The sequence below is a fragment of the Corvus hawaiiensis genome, chromosome 9, assembly GCF_020740725.1.
Source record: "Corvus hawaiiensis isolate bCorHaw1 chromosome 9, bCorHaw1.pri.cur, whole genome shotgun sequence".
Classification (NCBI taxonomy): Eukaryota; Metazoa; Chordata; class Aves; order Passeriformes; family Corvidae; genus Corvus; species Corvus hawaiiensis.
Genome location: NC_063221.1, coordinates 3,852,911 through 3,869,345, shown reverse-complemented (window position 1 = coordinate 3,869,345; position 16,435 = coordinate 3,852,911). Strand labels below are relative to the sequence as shown.

General features: G+C 42.9%; 1 long non-coding RNA gene across 3 annotated transcripts in view; it reads left to right on the top strand.

Annotated features, from left to right (window-relative positions):
• Positions 1–16,435, top strand: part of LOC125330453 — a 38,513-nt gene that overhangs the window by 1,731 nt on the left and 20,347 nt on the right. Inside the window, exon 1 of one of the 3 annotated variants that reach the window (XR_007205541.1) lies at positions 15,855–16,113. The exons of 1 other annotated variant lie outside the window; for it this stretch is intronic. This is a non-coding gene — a long non-coding RNA (uncharacterized LOC125330453). Of the gene's footprint in view, positions 1–15,854; positions 16,114–16,435 lie in introns of those variants that run through there. One more of the 3 variants, XR_007205537.1, reaches the window with a different exon arrangement.

Here is a 16,435-nt window from a genome sequence, read left to right as displayed (position 1 = left end):
TCCAAGCCAAACCACTCTGGGGTTCTGTGGTGACCTGTGTTAGAGTTTCCTCTTCTCTCTGAAAGGTTTTAGCTCAGTCACTGCCTCCAAGAACAGGAGGTTCCCCAACAGGTTGGTTCTTTCTTGGTGCCTGGGAGCTCAGCTTCCCTTGGGGGTAACCTCAGCATGGATATTAGCTGATGATCCCCACCCCAGTGGTGCCAAAGGCATTCCATTTCCTAAATTCCTTCCAAAAGCACAGAGAAATTCTCATGCCAAACAGTTCTGCTGCCTCACCAGCCCCAGATAATTAATATTTCCTGAGGTGAGGGAGGTGCTGAGTGTGACCCTACTGCACAGAGCTCCTCTTGGTCCCATCCTGTAGGAGTGTGTTCCAAGACCTTCCCATCCTCTCTCACAACTCAGCAAACCAGGAATGTGGACAAATTTCTCTTCTTGCACGTTGTGTTTGTACAACATTTGGTCATGTGCTCTGTCCCAGCTTAAAATGTGCAAAGTGTTGAAAACCCTTCATGTTTTGCTCCCTGTAAGATGCCCATTTCTATTTTTGCTACCTGGCTGAGAATCTAATTCTCTTCTGAATGCTCCCGGGAAAAAAACTGTGCAAAAGTGCTGGATCTCATCCCATTCCCAGTCATTCACTTCCTTCAGCAGATCACGAAAGACAAACAGAGCAGTTCAGAGATGGTTTTTATATCAGAAACAATTCCCTTTTCTGCTCCAAAGTGCTGATTGCACCGTGCACGTGGTGCCTGCACACCCTGGGACCAGTGCCTGCAGCTGCTGGACTGCCCCAAACACCCCAGTTGTTCCCAGAGGAATAAAATGAACAATTTTGGAGAGTGCCTTGGGGATGCAGGCTGTCAGCCTTTTTCAGATTGTTGTGCTTTTGCTTTTGCTGAGGCTTTTCCTGGCTGTGATTGTTCCAAATGGTCCCAGAAGGGATTCTACACAGGGTGTAAATACAATCTGATGGGTGAGGACTTTGATAGTTTGGAGGGGTGTACTTTCGTGTAGGTGTTTCGCAGGTTCAATTTCCATTTGGTTCGGTTTGGTTTGTGTCAGGAACTGGAATTGGATGGGGATTTCATTGCTACAGATGGTGCCTTGACAGAAATCTTTGGTCTAGTAGAAATGGAACAGAAATTTCAAATTATGCCCACAGGCTCAGAAGAAGAGAATCCAGATCAGTAATGCAGCAGGTGTTGGCCATTTGTAATTCCTGCCCCCGCATTTGGGCGATATCAAGCAGCCCTTCAGTCCTGGGACTTGTGCAACTTTGGCTCTGATGTATTGATGTCAGCAATACCTTTTATTTTCCCTGAAACACAATGTCTGTGCATGTGATTTAACCAGGGTTCAAGCTGAGTGCCAGCCAAAGCTTTGTTAACTTTTTTTTTCCCCATCCTTTGGGAACAGCTCGATTTGCACCTGAAATGAGCATGCTGAGCTCTTCTGGTGCCTCTACTTAGGATAATGACAATTTAAAAGCCCTGACTGCAAACTTCAGCAGCCCTTGGCTGTGGTATTTAGAAACGTGGAGTATTTTGATGGTCTTGGCCAGCTTGGTATTTCCTCCTTGTGAATTAAAGGAGAAGTCTGAGGATAATGATTTCTCTTGTGCTTTTCTAGCGTTGTCCATGGTAAAATTTCCAAAACAAAGGAAACGTCAATCTTGGTGCCTCGCTGGATTTTATTTTAGATGGTGCTGGTTGTACGTTTGCAAACATCAGGTTTTAGCTATGCCACACTTTTGGTATGGAAGAATGGAATTTCTTAAAGCAAGGTTCACCCCATGGCAGGAAATATTTACTCAGAGTTGACCATAATGGGATAATAATGGAAAGTTTCTGAACCCTGTGTTTCATTAGAAGTCACTCTATGCCAGCAATTCTTCCCAATCTGATGTAAAACACGTTTCATTTAATAATACAAAGTGTATAAGGAAATATTCTTGCCATTTAGTTTAACTTAAAACTAAAAAAAAAAAAAGGGTAGAACATATCTGTTACAAAAAAGAGAAAAGGAGTTTTTGAAAATATTTAGGTATAAAAATTTCTGGGATCATTTGAAAGGGCCAGCACCAAAACTGTTAAAATACATGAATCTCCTTTTCTGCCTTAATTTGTTTGATGACTATTCTTGTATCTGGGAACCTTCCTATAGGTTTATTGGCTAAAATTGAATAGTCCAGTGCCACGTTCCTCATATTGGTGCTTTTGATGCAGAACTCCAGGATTCAGGACAAGGTCCTGGCCTGCTCACGTGTGATGTGTGTGCTTTGGCTTTATGGCCAGGTTTCAGCCTTTCCCCAGAGCTTCACTGGAGTGGGGGGTGTTTGTGTGTCACAGTTGTCTGAGGGGTTTCCATCTGCACTGCTTCATTAGCTGAAATTAGTATAATTTAATTGATTTTTGGCTTGTGCTGCCTGGCTGCAACTGGGAGGTCCTTCCTGGTCAGACCCCAACCCATGTCTCTTTGAGGGATAATCCTCTAAAATTTACCTGGAATATGCTCATGAATTCTGGTTCTTCTCTGCCTTGCCAAACCACGTGTCTCCCCATCTGTCACCTCTGCATGGATGCAGTTCTGTGAGACACAGGGAATTTCTTCCCACTGCTTTCCAGTCATCACTTGCCACTACAGACAGAATTTTTTCTTTGGACAGTAATTGTGACTTGGAAACAGGGACTTTATTGCAGATATCACAGAATCACAGACTGTTTTGGGTTGGATGGACCTTCAAGATTATCTTGTTCCACCCCTGCCATAGGCAGGGAACCTTCCAGTGTCCTAGGTTGCTCCAAGCCCCGTCCAAGCTCCACGCTGGCCTGGAACTGTCCAAACTGCTGTGAAAACCAAATCATGGGGGATGGAGAGATGTTTTCTCAGCAGTGGAGCAGCACCCACACAAGGGCTCAGTGCAAAGCAGGATCAGTCACAGGGATGTAAACTTTGAAATAAAAGCAGAATATTGCTTGAGGTCTCACAGGAAAGTGAAACAAAAATGCCCTGAAAGCAGCAAAGGAGAGCGTGGGGTCGACACCAGCTCCGTGTTGGTGTAGACAAGAATTCACTCTGTGAAATCTTACTCAGTGTCTCGTTATTTATTATTCAGAGGAGATTATGCAAATGTCTGTATTAGCATTTTAACACAGAGCCAGCTGAAGTGCTGGAAAAGAATACACTGAAACCTTTGATGGAAGGGAGGAGTTGGCCTCATCACTAGCCCCTTCTCGTGATACCTGCTCTTTGCAAACTATTTTGCACAAAGGTGGACAGCAGACAGTGTCTGATACTGGAAGTTGGAATAGAGCTCTTTTTCCCAAGCTGTGCTACCAAAGCTCCTTGTTTACCAGGTGGATACTTACCCTTAAATGCTTTATATACAGTTGAAAGATGAATTGAAAGCCTCAGTGGATTTCTTGGATCCTCTCCTTCTTGACATGAAAAAAATTGCGCCAGGGATGATACAGACTGGCCAAAGGGCTTGTCTGAGAATAACAAAGCTGCAGACAAAAATATCTTCCTGTCTCTTGAGGTTTAGCTTCTCCTCCCAAGGTGGGGAGGAGAATTGGGAAGAAAGTAGCAGTTTCATAATTGAAACAAAATAAAATACAAATAATTTTAGTGAAAGGGAAAGAGACAGAGGAAAACAACAGGAAAGATGAGTGATGCCCAATATCTAAGTCCCCCAGCAGTGATCGTTCCCTCCCAGTCAGCTCCCCCAGTTTATACACTGGGCATGGCATTCCATGGTATGAAATATCCCCCTGGCCACTTGTGGGTCAGCTGTCTGGGCCATGCTCCTGGCTTCTTGTGCACCTGCTTAAGGAAAATTGCACAACTGATCCCAGTTTTGGGAAGGAGAGTAAATAATACATTGGCAGATACACAACACAGGTACCTGTATGTAATTTTAATGAGTGTGGAGCTGGAATTTAGGTGCTGTATTTCCATCACACCTCTGCATGCACTGTGAAACAGGTGAGGGATTGTGCAGAGAGTGGGCCACTAAAGGAATGCAGTTATGTGATCTTGGTGGTCTTTTCCAGCTTTGATGATTCTGAGCTGCTGGCTTGCAAATCAGGGTGAAATTGCTTTCTACAGTCTGGAAAAGTTGTGTGAATCCCTAAAGCTGTGTCAATTAACTCAAGCCAAAGCATCGAGCTGGCCTTTATTTGCACAACCAGTAAGCATTTTTGTGGGAAGACCAAGACTTTAGAAATGCTACCGTATCACTGTGGCAAGAATTAAAAAACCACTTTTAAAGCACAGTGTCTCAGAGGATGAAAGTCATAATTCCCAAGGGGAGGGGTGAGATTGGCAGCACACACAGAGCTGATGCTGTTCAAAGCAGTTGAACCCTGTCATGGTTTCAGATGTGACTCAAGAAAGGACAGCAGAGCTGACCTACATCCCTTTGAGTTTAAGGATGTTGACGAGGAGTTTAGATAAACGAGGATAAAACTCCTTTAATCTGCTGGCAGGTTATTTGATTTTTTGATGTTTTAAGAAGAATTCCTTCTCTCTTTGCTCTGACTGCTAAAACTAAGTTGCCTGGGAAACACAGAAAACGAAACTGTTCCTTGCATCCCTGGTGCTCACTTGGTGATCCAACAAAAAAATGTGCTCCCAGGAAAAGCAGCCATTCACTGCGTGGTTGGATTTATTTTGCTGGGTGTTAAGGTCTGCAGAGCTGCAAGATAAAAAAACTTGGAGAAATCAACCTTCAGTCCAGCATGGTTTTTATCTCACCTTAAGTGTGAAGGTCTTAACAGCCCCATTTTCCTTTGTATTACAAGTTCTTTCCTATGGTTAATCTCCTTCCAGTTCCTCAGCAGTTGATTAACCTTCCTTTTTTTTTTTTTAATGAGCGAGGGAGAGGAAAATCAATATAAAAACTTGATAGCTCAAATTCATTTTTATTTTTGGAAAAGCCTTAAAACCCCCAGCAAACGAGGCTATAGGTTGAGGCTGACCACCAGCCTGTCCTCGCCATGCTTTATTTTTACGAGCTCCTGTTCTGGGCTTTGCTATTTGTGCCTCAGATCTGATCTAATTGTCAAAGACAAAGAACTGCTCTGGCGGCCTCTCCCAGGGATAATCTCTTATGCTGAGAAAATCTTTAGACTTAATTAAGACAGTTTTATCATTCCTGTGAACTTGCAGAGTGGCACAAAAAGGCCCTATTAATGCTCAGAAAGTCTCTCTATTCTAATCCAGTGATATTAAGCAGAGGTTTATTTCAATGAAGGTAACAACTCTCTCCAAGTGGGACTTGTTTTGCACAGAGATGTGGATCATCCCTTTATCTCCTATAGAGATGTAACTTGAAAACTTACTCTACAAATAATTATTTTTACATCTTGAAAGTGGTGCTAAAGTCAAGACCTCGATTGAGCTGTCATCGGGAAAGTATAAATATCCTCTGAGTTTACCCCTTATAAGGCCTTTTTATTTTTATAACTGTTTAACAAGAAATGTAAAGTTATGCATCTGATCAAAGGAAGCCCCCTGATGTTTTATGCAACGTGTCTGCCTTTGACTAGAACAAAAAATAGATCTGAGAATACTTTAATCTGTTGAAAGCAGAACTGTACTTACAGTAAGCGTCAGATCTCAATTGTTTGAAGTGACTTAGGGCTCTCTCATCTGACTTGACATTGTTTTACTTCATTGTTCGTGTATTTAAGATAAAAGAAAATCATTACTATTTTAAAGTTAACACAAAGCAAGTAGTCATGATCAACAGCAAAGGTTTCCATCTCCTTGTCTGTGGGTTTTGGGGATGCTGTTTGTGAGTGACTCTGTGTATGCTCCTTATGTACAGTTATGTGTTTATGTTGAATTACTAGTGCTCTACATTGTGGTACTAAAGAGCTGGAGGACAGTGCAGTATAAACAATGAAAAGCCTCTTTCTTCACTTTGGTTTGCAAATTTGGGCTTGGATTCTTGCAGAAAGATTACTGCTGCTTTCTGATGGAATTTACACACTGGTTGAACATTGAAGCCTTCAGTAAAAGGGAAAATGTGTGAACTTTAGAAACTTGCTTTTGGCTTGAGACTGCTCATCAGTTCCTCTCCAGTTACCGGTGGCCATTTTACTGACTTTCAGAGGAATTTGGAGGCTGTGCTTCCACCTGGATACCCAGCAGCTCACTGGCACAGGGTGCCCAGAGAAGCTGTGGCTGCCCCTGGATCCCTGCAAGTGTCCAAGGCCAGGCTGGACAGGGCTTGGAGCAACCTGGGACAGTGGAAGGTGTCCCTGCCCATGGCAGGGGGTGGCACTGGATGGGCTTTAAGGTCCCTTCCAACCCAAACCATTCTGGGATTCAAGTACAGCTCCCATCCTGGACAGTGTCAGGCTTTAGCAGAGGGGTTTTCTGGGAGGGGAGCAGTGGAAATGGCTCGGAGGTGTTGCACTCCTGAGGGGAGGCTGAGTGTGCCTCGGGCTTGGCTCCATCCCATTAATGTCCTCCTGCCAGGGGTCCAGGGGAATGGCTGTGTGCTGCCTGTAAGACACCTTTGCTGCACCTCCTGCTTTTCAGATTACGGATTTCTTACAGTTTTGGGTCATGGTTGAACCAGATACGCCACTCATAATGCTGGGAAGTTCAGCTCCTGCTTCTTCAGGCTCTCCCCTTCCTGTGATGCCATGAAGACTTTTTGCCTTTTCTTTCAAATCCCTGTTACACCTTTTTACAACTTCTGTATTCCTAGTGCTTTTCCCCTACATTCTTGGACTTGTTTGTCAAGCTGAGAGACTCAACATTTTAGAAGCTTTGTAGCTAGGGATCAGTGTGCCCCAGACCCCAAGGTCCTCTCCAGAACACATTCTGTAAACTAAGATAGAACCATCCAGGGGAAGGTTCCTTGGGGAGGGGGGCTCACTTGAGCCTCTCATTGGGGAATCTTTGATAGATATGCCAATTAGTAAAACCTATAATGTTATACCCAATCTCTTGGGGCATTTTTTGCAGGGTGCATCTTGATGCATATGACCTGGATGTGTGCACCTAAGGATCCTTAAAATAAATACCAAGGTAAAATCCCTTTTCCCCTTCTAAACATGTATGAGTCTTGATTTTAAGACCAGGAAAAGCATCACCTGCTCCCTCATTTTCTCCATCAGCCCTTCATTCCAACCAGTCATTTCATCCTGAAGAAAGATTTCTGGACAAATCATTCCTTGAAACTCATCCCCCCTCCAGTGAAAAGTTCTGACCCCAAATGATCTTCAGGGAAGGAAGGTGTTTTGCCAAACCCCTCCCCATTTGCTTTGCTCTATGTTTACTCCTTAGTCTGTGTCTTCGGAGCCTTTAAACACAGACCATAACAATCTGTGGGGTCTGTGCCTGCCTAACACAGGGACACTGCCCCCTGTTCCATGACAGTGGCTTCCTTTGTGGACAGTGACTCCTCCATGTCCAGTCTTTGGGCCATTCCACTCTGGCTGTTGCAGACATCAAAGGGAAAGATCTGGGTAAAGACTTGCAGACCTGCCACAACCAAAATCTGCTGTAGCTTCAGGTACTCCAGTAGTTTTGTTCCAGGGCTTTGCTAAATTACAGGTGTTGGACAGAGAACAGAGAGGTGGCGGGCGGTGAAAGTTTCTTCAGCTGCACAATCAGAATAAAACCAGAACAAACGAAGACCAGTAAAGTTTCTGTCCCTGCACCTTGTCCCTGGCTCATCCTGTGGGTTCTGCCATCGCTTTTTTTGATCTATTTGAGCTGTCGTTACATGGGGCTTTTAACATGGGAATTCTTCCCAATCAGGAAGTAATTATAATCATAGACTGAAATATTTAATGGAACAACAATCACAGTTTTACTTATTTTTTATTGCAGCATATGTTTCTCTCCTGAGTTTTGGAAGATGTTGCTGTTTCCTCTTCAATCACAGAAAGGAATGAGCCATGACATTTCTTTTTAATGAAAATGCTGATCTAGTGTTATCTTTGTAGAGCTAAATGAAAAGTTTCTAAGGCTGACTTGGATGAATACATTTATGGTTTAGCCTGTGGAGTGCTGATTTAGTGCTGGTGAGAAGTTTGATATCTTTTTTCATGTTGAGGCTGATTTTTAAGAGCCAGGGAGAACTTGGCCTGCTTGGTATTGGGTAGGATGGTTTTATATGGTAAGAAAGTGCCTAGCAGGAGCTGATTTTCTGCTGTTTGCAATAAAATGCTTGAATACATGAGTGCAGCAGCCCTTGCTTGGGGCCCAACGTGCAGAGTGCTGTTAAATACGGAATTTTGCTTGGCTTAGTGGCTCATGGAGAGTGGGTTTTCAATAAACAAAACACTTCCCATGATAATGGTACAGCACACACACACACTGTGCCAAAGGACTGTTCCAAATAATGTGTGGTTGGCTTGGGAAAAGTGTCATTTGTAAAGAGCAGAACAATACTGCTTTCAATGCAGGTACCCAGAGTCCTTGAGACTGGCTGGGCTCTCTTCAAATAAGTGGTTTCATAGCCCATTATCAAACAGTAACTGGGAAGGTGAAAAAAACCGACGGCATGTTTTGTTGGTTGAAATTTCAAAGCTTTCACACTTAAAAAATTTAACAAGGGTGAACTATCGATTTAGAAGCCTTAGAGGTGTTTGAAGAAATGGCCAGTAAATCCAGTGCAACAAGGAGAAAAATCCTTCCTGCAAGTTCAAACCCTTCCTTCCCCCTTATTTCAGCATATTTCTATTTAGAAACCATTCTTGGTGTGTTTCAAACATTTTCTGAATTGACTGAAGCTAACTGCAACAAGTCGGGGTAGTACCTTTAAAAGAACACGCAGGTTTTAGTCTCTCTTTTTATTTATCCAAAGCATCTCCTTGAGCTTAAACTTCCTCATGCAAATAGGTATGTGGTGAGACTTTTTAGCCTTTCAGAATTGAAAGAGAAACTTGTATTTCTAATTTTTCAGTTCAAGCAGTTTTACCTTGCTTCAGGTGATTTCAGTTTTTGCCTCTGCATTGCAAATATAATGATAAAAGTTTTCCTTCCTTTTGGTTCTTTGCCCTTCTCTTTCCCTCTATTAAATTTTGCTGGTGTAGGTTTTGTTACTGGTGTGCGTTGTCAGGGCAGCTTTTCCACTGGATGTGGTTGGAAGGAACTGGAATGAGAAGGAGCCAGGCTGGGTCCTTCAAGAGTCATTTCCTGAACTCTGTGCTTTCAGTCAGTGATGCAAAGTTATGATACTCTGGCTCTTAAGATGGGAACAGAACCCCACCAGCTCCTTGAAGATTTTCCCTGCCTGAAAAGACATGTGTAGGGTAATCATACAAGCAATGCAGCCCTGGAACATCTTTCCCCCCTCATTTGATAAATAATGGGAAAAAAAACCCCAACCTCCTCCACCTCCCTGAAATTTAAAGTTATGGGTTTTTTCATCCTATAAATCTCCTGGTTGATGTGATTGTTGCCAGCTGGAATGAGACAAACTCTTGTACATTCCTGCTTTTCTCCCCATCTTAGCATCATCTTCTTCAGATATATGTCAATATTATTTTAAGACATTATTATCTGCCTCTTGTTCCACATGGCCGTAAAACCTTGTATCCACCTTGTTCCACGTGGCCTTAAAACATTCCTGTTCACACACATGTTCTTTTACAACCACAGAATAATAAAATCATTAGAGTGGGAGACCTCTCAGATCGTCCAGTCCAAGCAATCTTTCCAGATTTCTCAGTCCTGAGGACTGAAATTACATCAGTAGGGATAAAAGAAAATGTTTTGGTGTGGGTATGTGTGCTATGTAGGTACAAATTATATAGGTAAGTATTATATTACACAGGAGACTTTTGGACTGCGTGGCTTTAGCCATAAGTCATAATTTAGCCAATTAGTACCAGTTTTCCTTCTTGCAGCTGAACAAGTCCAAAGGAAGAACAGGAAGAAAGGAGAAGTGCCTTCTGTTCAGACAGGTTCAGCCAGTTTTAGGCAAGTTTCCTTGACATTCTTTCACTGCCCCTACTCCAGTAGCTGTTACTGGCAAAGATGTGTTTCTAAATGCCCATATGAAATACATAAATATACATGGCACGTATTTCTCATTGCTTCCCTCTCACGTGAGGTTCTGCTCTGGTATCTGCTGCTCTCATGCAGTAAATTATTTTTCTGCTCTAGATTAACAAAGCTGCCACACTCAGTGCCAGGGGCAAATCCTGATGTGTCTGCACTCCTGGATCAGGGTGGTGATGAACGGTGAGAGCTTTGCAGAGCACAGTGTCCCAATGATCCCATTCCCCAGCTGGAATATAGATAATATCACTAAAAATACACAATACTTCATGTTGGCTTGCCCTGGGAGGATTTTTTTTGCAAGTGAGATAGATGGGATTCTGATGGGATTAATAGGTCTGTGGATGAAGCAAACTGGACAGAAGGTTGTGCCAAATTCTGTCCTTTCTGTCTGAAATCACCCATCTTTGCAGTTGTTGTCCTGCTCTGAAATGCCCCTTCCTTTGCACTGCCTTGTGTGTGGTGATTTCATGGGATGGAAATCCCCTGAGTGACCTTGAGTTGTGTTTGTTCTCACCAGGTCAGACTAAGGAGTTGAGGATCCTCATCACCCCTTCCTGGCAGGCCCAGGTAATCCCACAGGTGTTTGGCCAGACTCCAGAGAGCTCCGTGGAAGCAGATTGGGACATTTCACTGAGGGATGAGGCTGAAACTCGACTGAGAGGGGACCCTCTGTGTCTGTAACAGAGAGACAATTCCAGTTTTTCCAAGGTCCTTTGGGCTCCACAGGTGCTCAGATTTGAAATGTCTATCCAGAATCCCTTCAGATCCAGAAAAACAAAACAAAACAAGAGCTATTACTTTTCAAATTCCAGCAGTCCAGTTTGTACAATGTCCTGAAATCCTGAATTTGTCATATTTGCCATATATTCCCTCCATCCTTGCTCTGATGTGATCCTGTTGAGGCACCATTAGCAGAGGCAGATGTATGATGGTTTTCCTGATGGGATGTCAGAAGGATAAAGGGAATACACAAGGGAGGGGAGATTTTTGGCTAAGTAGAAGCTGCATTTTCATCCTACCTTTCATCTAATTTCAATAAACACATTAAAAAATGTGAGGTGAAATAAAGAGGGGAAAAAATAATTTTTAAAAACCACCATAAGTCTGAATTTAGAGCCTTTTATATCAGGTAACATACAGTTCAAGTGAATGGCAAAGCAGCAGCAAATCCCTAGAGCAGGCCCACATTCCATGTTTTATGAAAAAGATACAATGCCAACAAACACCTGTTTAATCATTAGTGGAGGTGATTTGCATTTGTACAAAAAAAAATCACCTTTACAGAATTCCAGGACAAGGAAAATAGCAATAAAAATTCAGTTTTAGGGCTGCAACAATGTAAAGGCACCTCAGTGTAGATAAGAAAGAGTTGTCTTGGTTGGGTTGTCAGCCACAGCCTGAGCTTCACTTCCCAGTTTGGCTCCTCTTCATGTTCAGAAGATTGGAAATTCCAGAAAAACACAACCACCCCACTCATAAGGAAAACATATAAATATAGGTCAGGACCCAGTTTAGCCAAAAGATGGTGCTAATGTATTTATGGAATTGGTTAGAGCCAGAACTGAGCAGGGAAAACACAAAATTCACCATGCTGTGCTGCATTTTAAATAATCAATGAGCATTTTTATTTACGGTAAGCCATGGTGAATGTAAACAATTTAATTTTTACAGATAACATTCAGCTTCTCTAAATGGATTATTAGATATTAGCAGCTCAGTGGGATATTTCAGAGCTAAAGAGGATAAATGAAAATATATTTGGATGGTAACCTTTAAATTTCTCCATTATATTGCAATTCCTGAGTCTGGCCTCTCTTCTCATTAAAAAAATAGAAGTGATTGAAACTGCACAGAAAGTACCAGGGATGTGTGAGTAGGACAGAGACAAACTGCACTTTCTGCCTAACCAGATTTGCATGTTTACCTTGATTTATGTTAGTTTAGATTTGACTCACTTCATCCCTGAGATGCAACAGAGTTTTGGAAATCCTGCTAAGCTACACATTTCCAACAAAACAAACTTCCCCCATAATACTGGAGAAGAACACTGGCACTTGTTGGCAGAGACTTGCAGCCTCTCAAATTCACTGGGGATTTGAATTTTTCCAGTGTCCTCCAAGAATTCTGCTGTCAAATCCTACAGGAGGAAGTGCTGGCACGATGTGTTCACTCTGCCACTGCTCCATGTCCCCTCCCTGAGTTATTTCTGTCACACAGCAGGTCCTTCAGGCTCTCAAAATGTCTCTCCATGTGCACATTTTACTTTTAATTTTACTGGAGCACACCAAATTTTAAGCAAAATATAATCCTGGGGAAATACTCCTCACCTCTCATGCCCTGCACTGACCTTCCAGATTTTTCTGCCCTGTTCTTACTCACGATGACTGGTGCAGAGCTTCAGTGCTGATAGAAAAACCAGGGAAATCTTTTGTGGGAAACAGTTCCTCCCTGTCCTTTTATCCATTTTGGGGGGAAGCCTTCCTGCCTGTGTCAGCAGTCCCCAGCAGACCATTCAGAGGTTGTGCCTTGTGTTGTTGAATTTCATCTTTGATTTTCAAGGTAATGGTTTAAACCATAGGAAGTGACTTCCCAATGTTGTTTTTTCCCATCACTTTGGTTGTTAAATGGTGTCAGCATCTTCTCAGACATGGTTGCTCTACTTCTTTTGTTTGAAAAGGGGGGAAACCCAACAGTTTCAAGATCTTCTGGTGCAGGAGAGATTCCTCGCAGCAGGAATGTAACCCCCAGAGCTGGTCACCAGCTAAACAGAATAAAAAATGATGAGCCATTTTCCAAAAATTTGGCAGCATCAGTCTGGTTTTTGCTTGGTTATTTCTTCCACTCCAGGTTTTCATTTACAGTTGCATTTTTGACAGAGAGGAAGAAAGGGCAGACAAACAGTCTTGAATCATCTGAGCCTTTATGGATGAAAAGTGGTCTCACAGACTGAGCTGGTTTGTGGTAGTGACTCACAACTTTTTGAGATGTCTGGCCTCAGAGCAGAAGTTCTGTGTATTTAACAAGAGGGCTAATTGCTAAATTTGAGCTAGATTCATATCTATCTACGTCATACACCTGTATTTGCCTGCAAATCTCTGTTAAGCCAAGCTGACCAGGTTCAGGAACTGATATTTTTATACCCTGACTTTCACTTTCCCCCTGGAGGCGTGGCCTCAATTGTTATTTCTGTTTTGTTCTGTCAGTCTTTAATTGCTACTTCTGATGATAAATATAACCAAAAATGCTTCTACAGCTTCATATTAGTTTTGGGTTTTTTTTTTTGTTTTTTTTTTTTTTTTGTCGAATGCACAGGAACTGCCTCAGCATCTCTATCCCTGTCAGTGTTATTAGTGGAAGGAAGAATTTGTGTGGAACAAACTTTGGCTTTTCCTCATTATGCCCCAAAGGAATTGTTATCACAAACGGGCAAGAGAAAAGATATTGAGCATCAGGAAATAAAATGTGAAGGGATATCTCAGGTTTTAAGACTTGTGCATTGCAGAGTCTAAAAATACTCATGAACGTATTTTTCCTGACTGCAATGGGTAGAAACTTTTCCATCTGACTTCTCATAGACCAGGTCAAATGCTTATAACAGAAAATGAACATAAATTCTAAAACAGTTTGGAAATTGAAAAGATTGATTTTTCTTTATGTACATAGCAATTTCTTGGGATAAAAAAGCCAAAACCTATAAATATGCACTACTAGAAATGGTGTACATTGTTTCTTGTGATGGCATTTTCAACAACTGCAAAATGAAAGCAGAATGATGAATGGAATTTAAATCCAGAGGTGTTATTAGGCTTTTCAAATGAAATAATGGCTGACTAATACTCCTGCAATTCCACCTTTGGACATTCACTCACTTCATTTAAATATTCTTACTTTTGAAAAACATATAATTTTATGTGTAAGTTGAATTTTTAAATTATTTTTAAATTCCTGTGGGTGTCTGGCAAGTTTCTGGTTGTTACCTTTAGATTTCTTTCATCAGAAATGCAGGAATTTGCCTGAGTTTATGTTGTGTTCTACCTACCTAGTTTCTTTATGATTTATGAGGGAGGAGTGAATTGGTTTTTCTTTCCCTGCGTGCTGAAGCTCCCCTCACTGCCTCCTGCTCCTCTGCAGCCTGATCTGGAACAGAATCATGAGCTGGGCCTCCTTTGCACAAATGAGATGGAATAGCAGGAAATCCAGGTGGGAAATGAGCAAAGTATAGGCACTGAGAGCTATTTGCACAGGCTTATAGGCAGTAGTGAGTCCTGTGGTTTAGGTTGTGTTTAGGCTGATTTAGGAAATACAAATGGTGACAGTTTGTGCCCAGAGACTTTTGTTGGTGTTCAGAGGTGACTGTAACTGCAGAGCTGATTTAGGCCCAAAGCTGTGGACACACACAGAGCATTTTTGCATTCTTCACATTTTTATGATCTTTTAAGGTCAGGTGCAATGTGTGCCCTGGGAAAGAAGGGGGTGAAATCATAACCAAAAGCTGTTAAAATCACATTCTGACACTTTTATTAGACACAAACAGATCAGAGCAGTGATCAAGGCTGCCAGAACCCCAGAAGGGTTTGGGCAATGCTCTCAGGGATGCACAGGCTGGGATTGTTGGGGTGTCTGCATAGGGCCTGGGGTTGGACTGGATGGTCCTGGTGGGTCCAGCTCAGAGGATTCTATGATTCAGTATCTCCTGAGCATTAACACAATGTATATAACTCCATATTATTCCCAGTTCACTGCTGTTCTGAGCTCTGATGAGTTCTGAGAGGCAATGAGCTGTTCTGGGTCCCAGCCACCCCAGACATTTATGGTGTCTTTATGGACAGAACCCACAGCTTCCAGCTGGATGCAGCTGCACAAGAGCAGCGTTCCCATCTCAGACTGTTTTATGCTGCAGTTAATCCTTAACAGTGAAAGGAGATGCACTTCTCATTTAGTCCAAGGCCTAGAGATTAAGGGAGCAGCAAATGTGCAACAGCTCCCTGAAAAGTCTGTGGATGAACCAGATAAGGGTTTAGGAACAGTGTGGTGAACAGCATGACTAGCTGCAATCACTTAAGGAAAACAAAAAAATTAACTTGCAGCTTCACCACTAAAAGTGGCCGTGGTTCAGTGGAGCTCCAGAGCAGCTAGGGAAGTGCTGCTTTTATAGGAAACCATTTCAGATTCTGGGTTTTGTGCTAAGTTTGATGCCAGCAGTGGCTAAAGAGATGTGAAATAGCACTGCCATCCAGATGAATGTTTCAAATTGCTCTTGCTGGTGGTTGTTTGGCTTCTCCTGCTCTTTTCCCTTTGTGCATCTCCATATTCTGAAGTGAACTGTGTGTGGTGACAAGATTTTAAAGGAGTTATTTAAATTTAAATGTTCCTTCTGCTTAGCAGGCAGAGAAGGCTTGTCCTCCCACCCCACTACGAGAGCTCTCTGGAAAGAGGGATGTCCAGGAGCTGCCAGGGAGGGTAAAGGCTGCTTCAAGTTATTTGAGGAAGGTTTCTTTCTTTTCTTGCTCCACCAGATTGCCCTCACTGGTCTCTCTTGTGCCTTTGCCTCACCCCACCGTCGCCCCTCCCTTCTCAGAGCTGTGACATCCCAAGTGCTCCCTGCAGTGGAGTCCAGCCATCCTCCGTGTGGTCCCTGCCTGCTTTCCTGGTGACCTGTGCCCACCCCTCCCTGCAGCTGGGCAGCTCCCACCCTGTCTCTGCTACTGTGGAGATGCCATAGCTCAGCACAGTGGAGCTGCAGCTCCTCCTGCCCCTTTCCCAGGCTGTGGCCACCTGGGTGTCCCTTTGTCCTGCCCTGAAGTTCCTCCATTCTCTCCTGCTCCTGCTGCTCTGCCTCCTTTTGATGTGTGAGTGCCAGCGAGAGCTGCAGTGGCCGTGGCCGTGCTGGGAGGGACAGCTGCTTTCTGTGACAGCATGCAGTTGTTATATTAAGCCCAGTCAAAACAAAATGAAACAGTAATTAAGATTTATGAAATAATTGTCTCACAAAAGCCTACTGAAAAGGAGAAGCGATAATAAAAAAGCTGAAAGAAAAAGAATTGCTTGTTGCTGGGACGACTGAAAATGTAGCAGCAGGTAAGGCTGTTGCTGATGGGCTGAAAATCTGAAATTTAAATGTTCTCTCTGCTTTCAGCAAGTACCACGAATGAATTTTTCTGCATGCCTGACCTGCTTTGTAGTTGGATGGCGTGGGATTGTGACTTGCATGTAGCTTCATTTGCTAATGCAAACCCCGGTGTTGGTAATGCCTGACTGAGTGATGTTTCACTGCCCTTCTCAGGCTCCTGTTGGAGTGAAACACTGACTAAGATGATCTGAGCTCCTCTGTTGCTACCTGAATCCTTGTGCAACTGGGCTACTTTCAATTATAGAATAGTGAAAGCTTTGAATTCCTGCT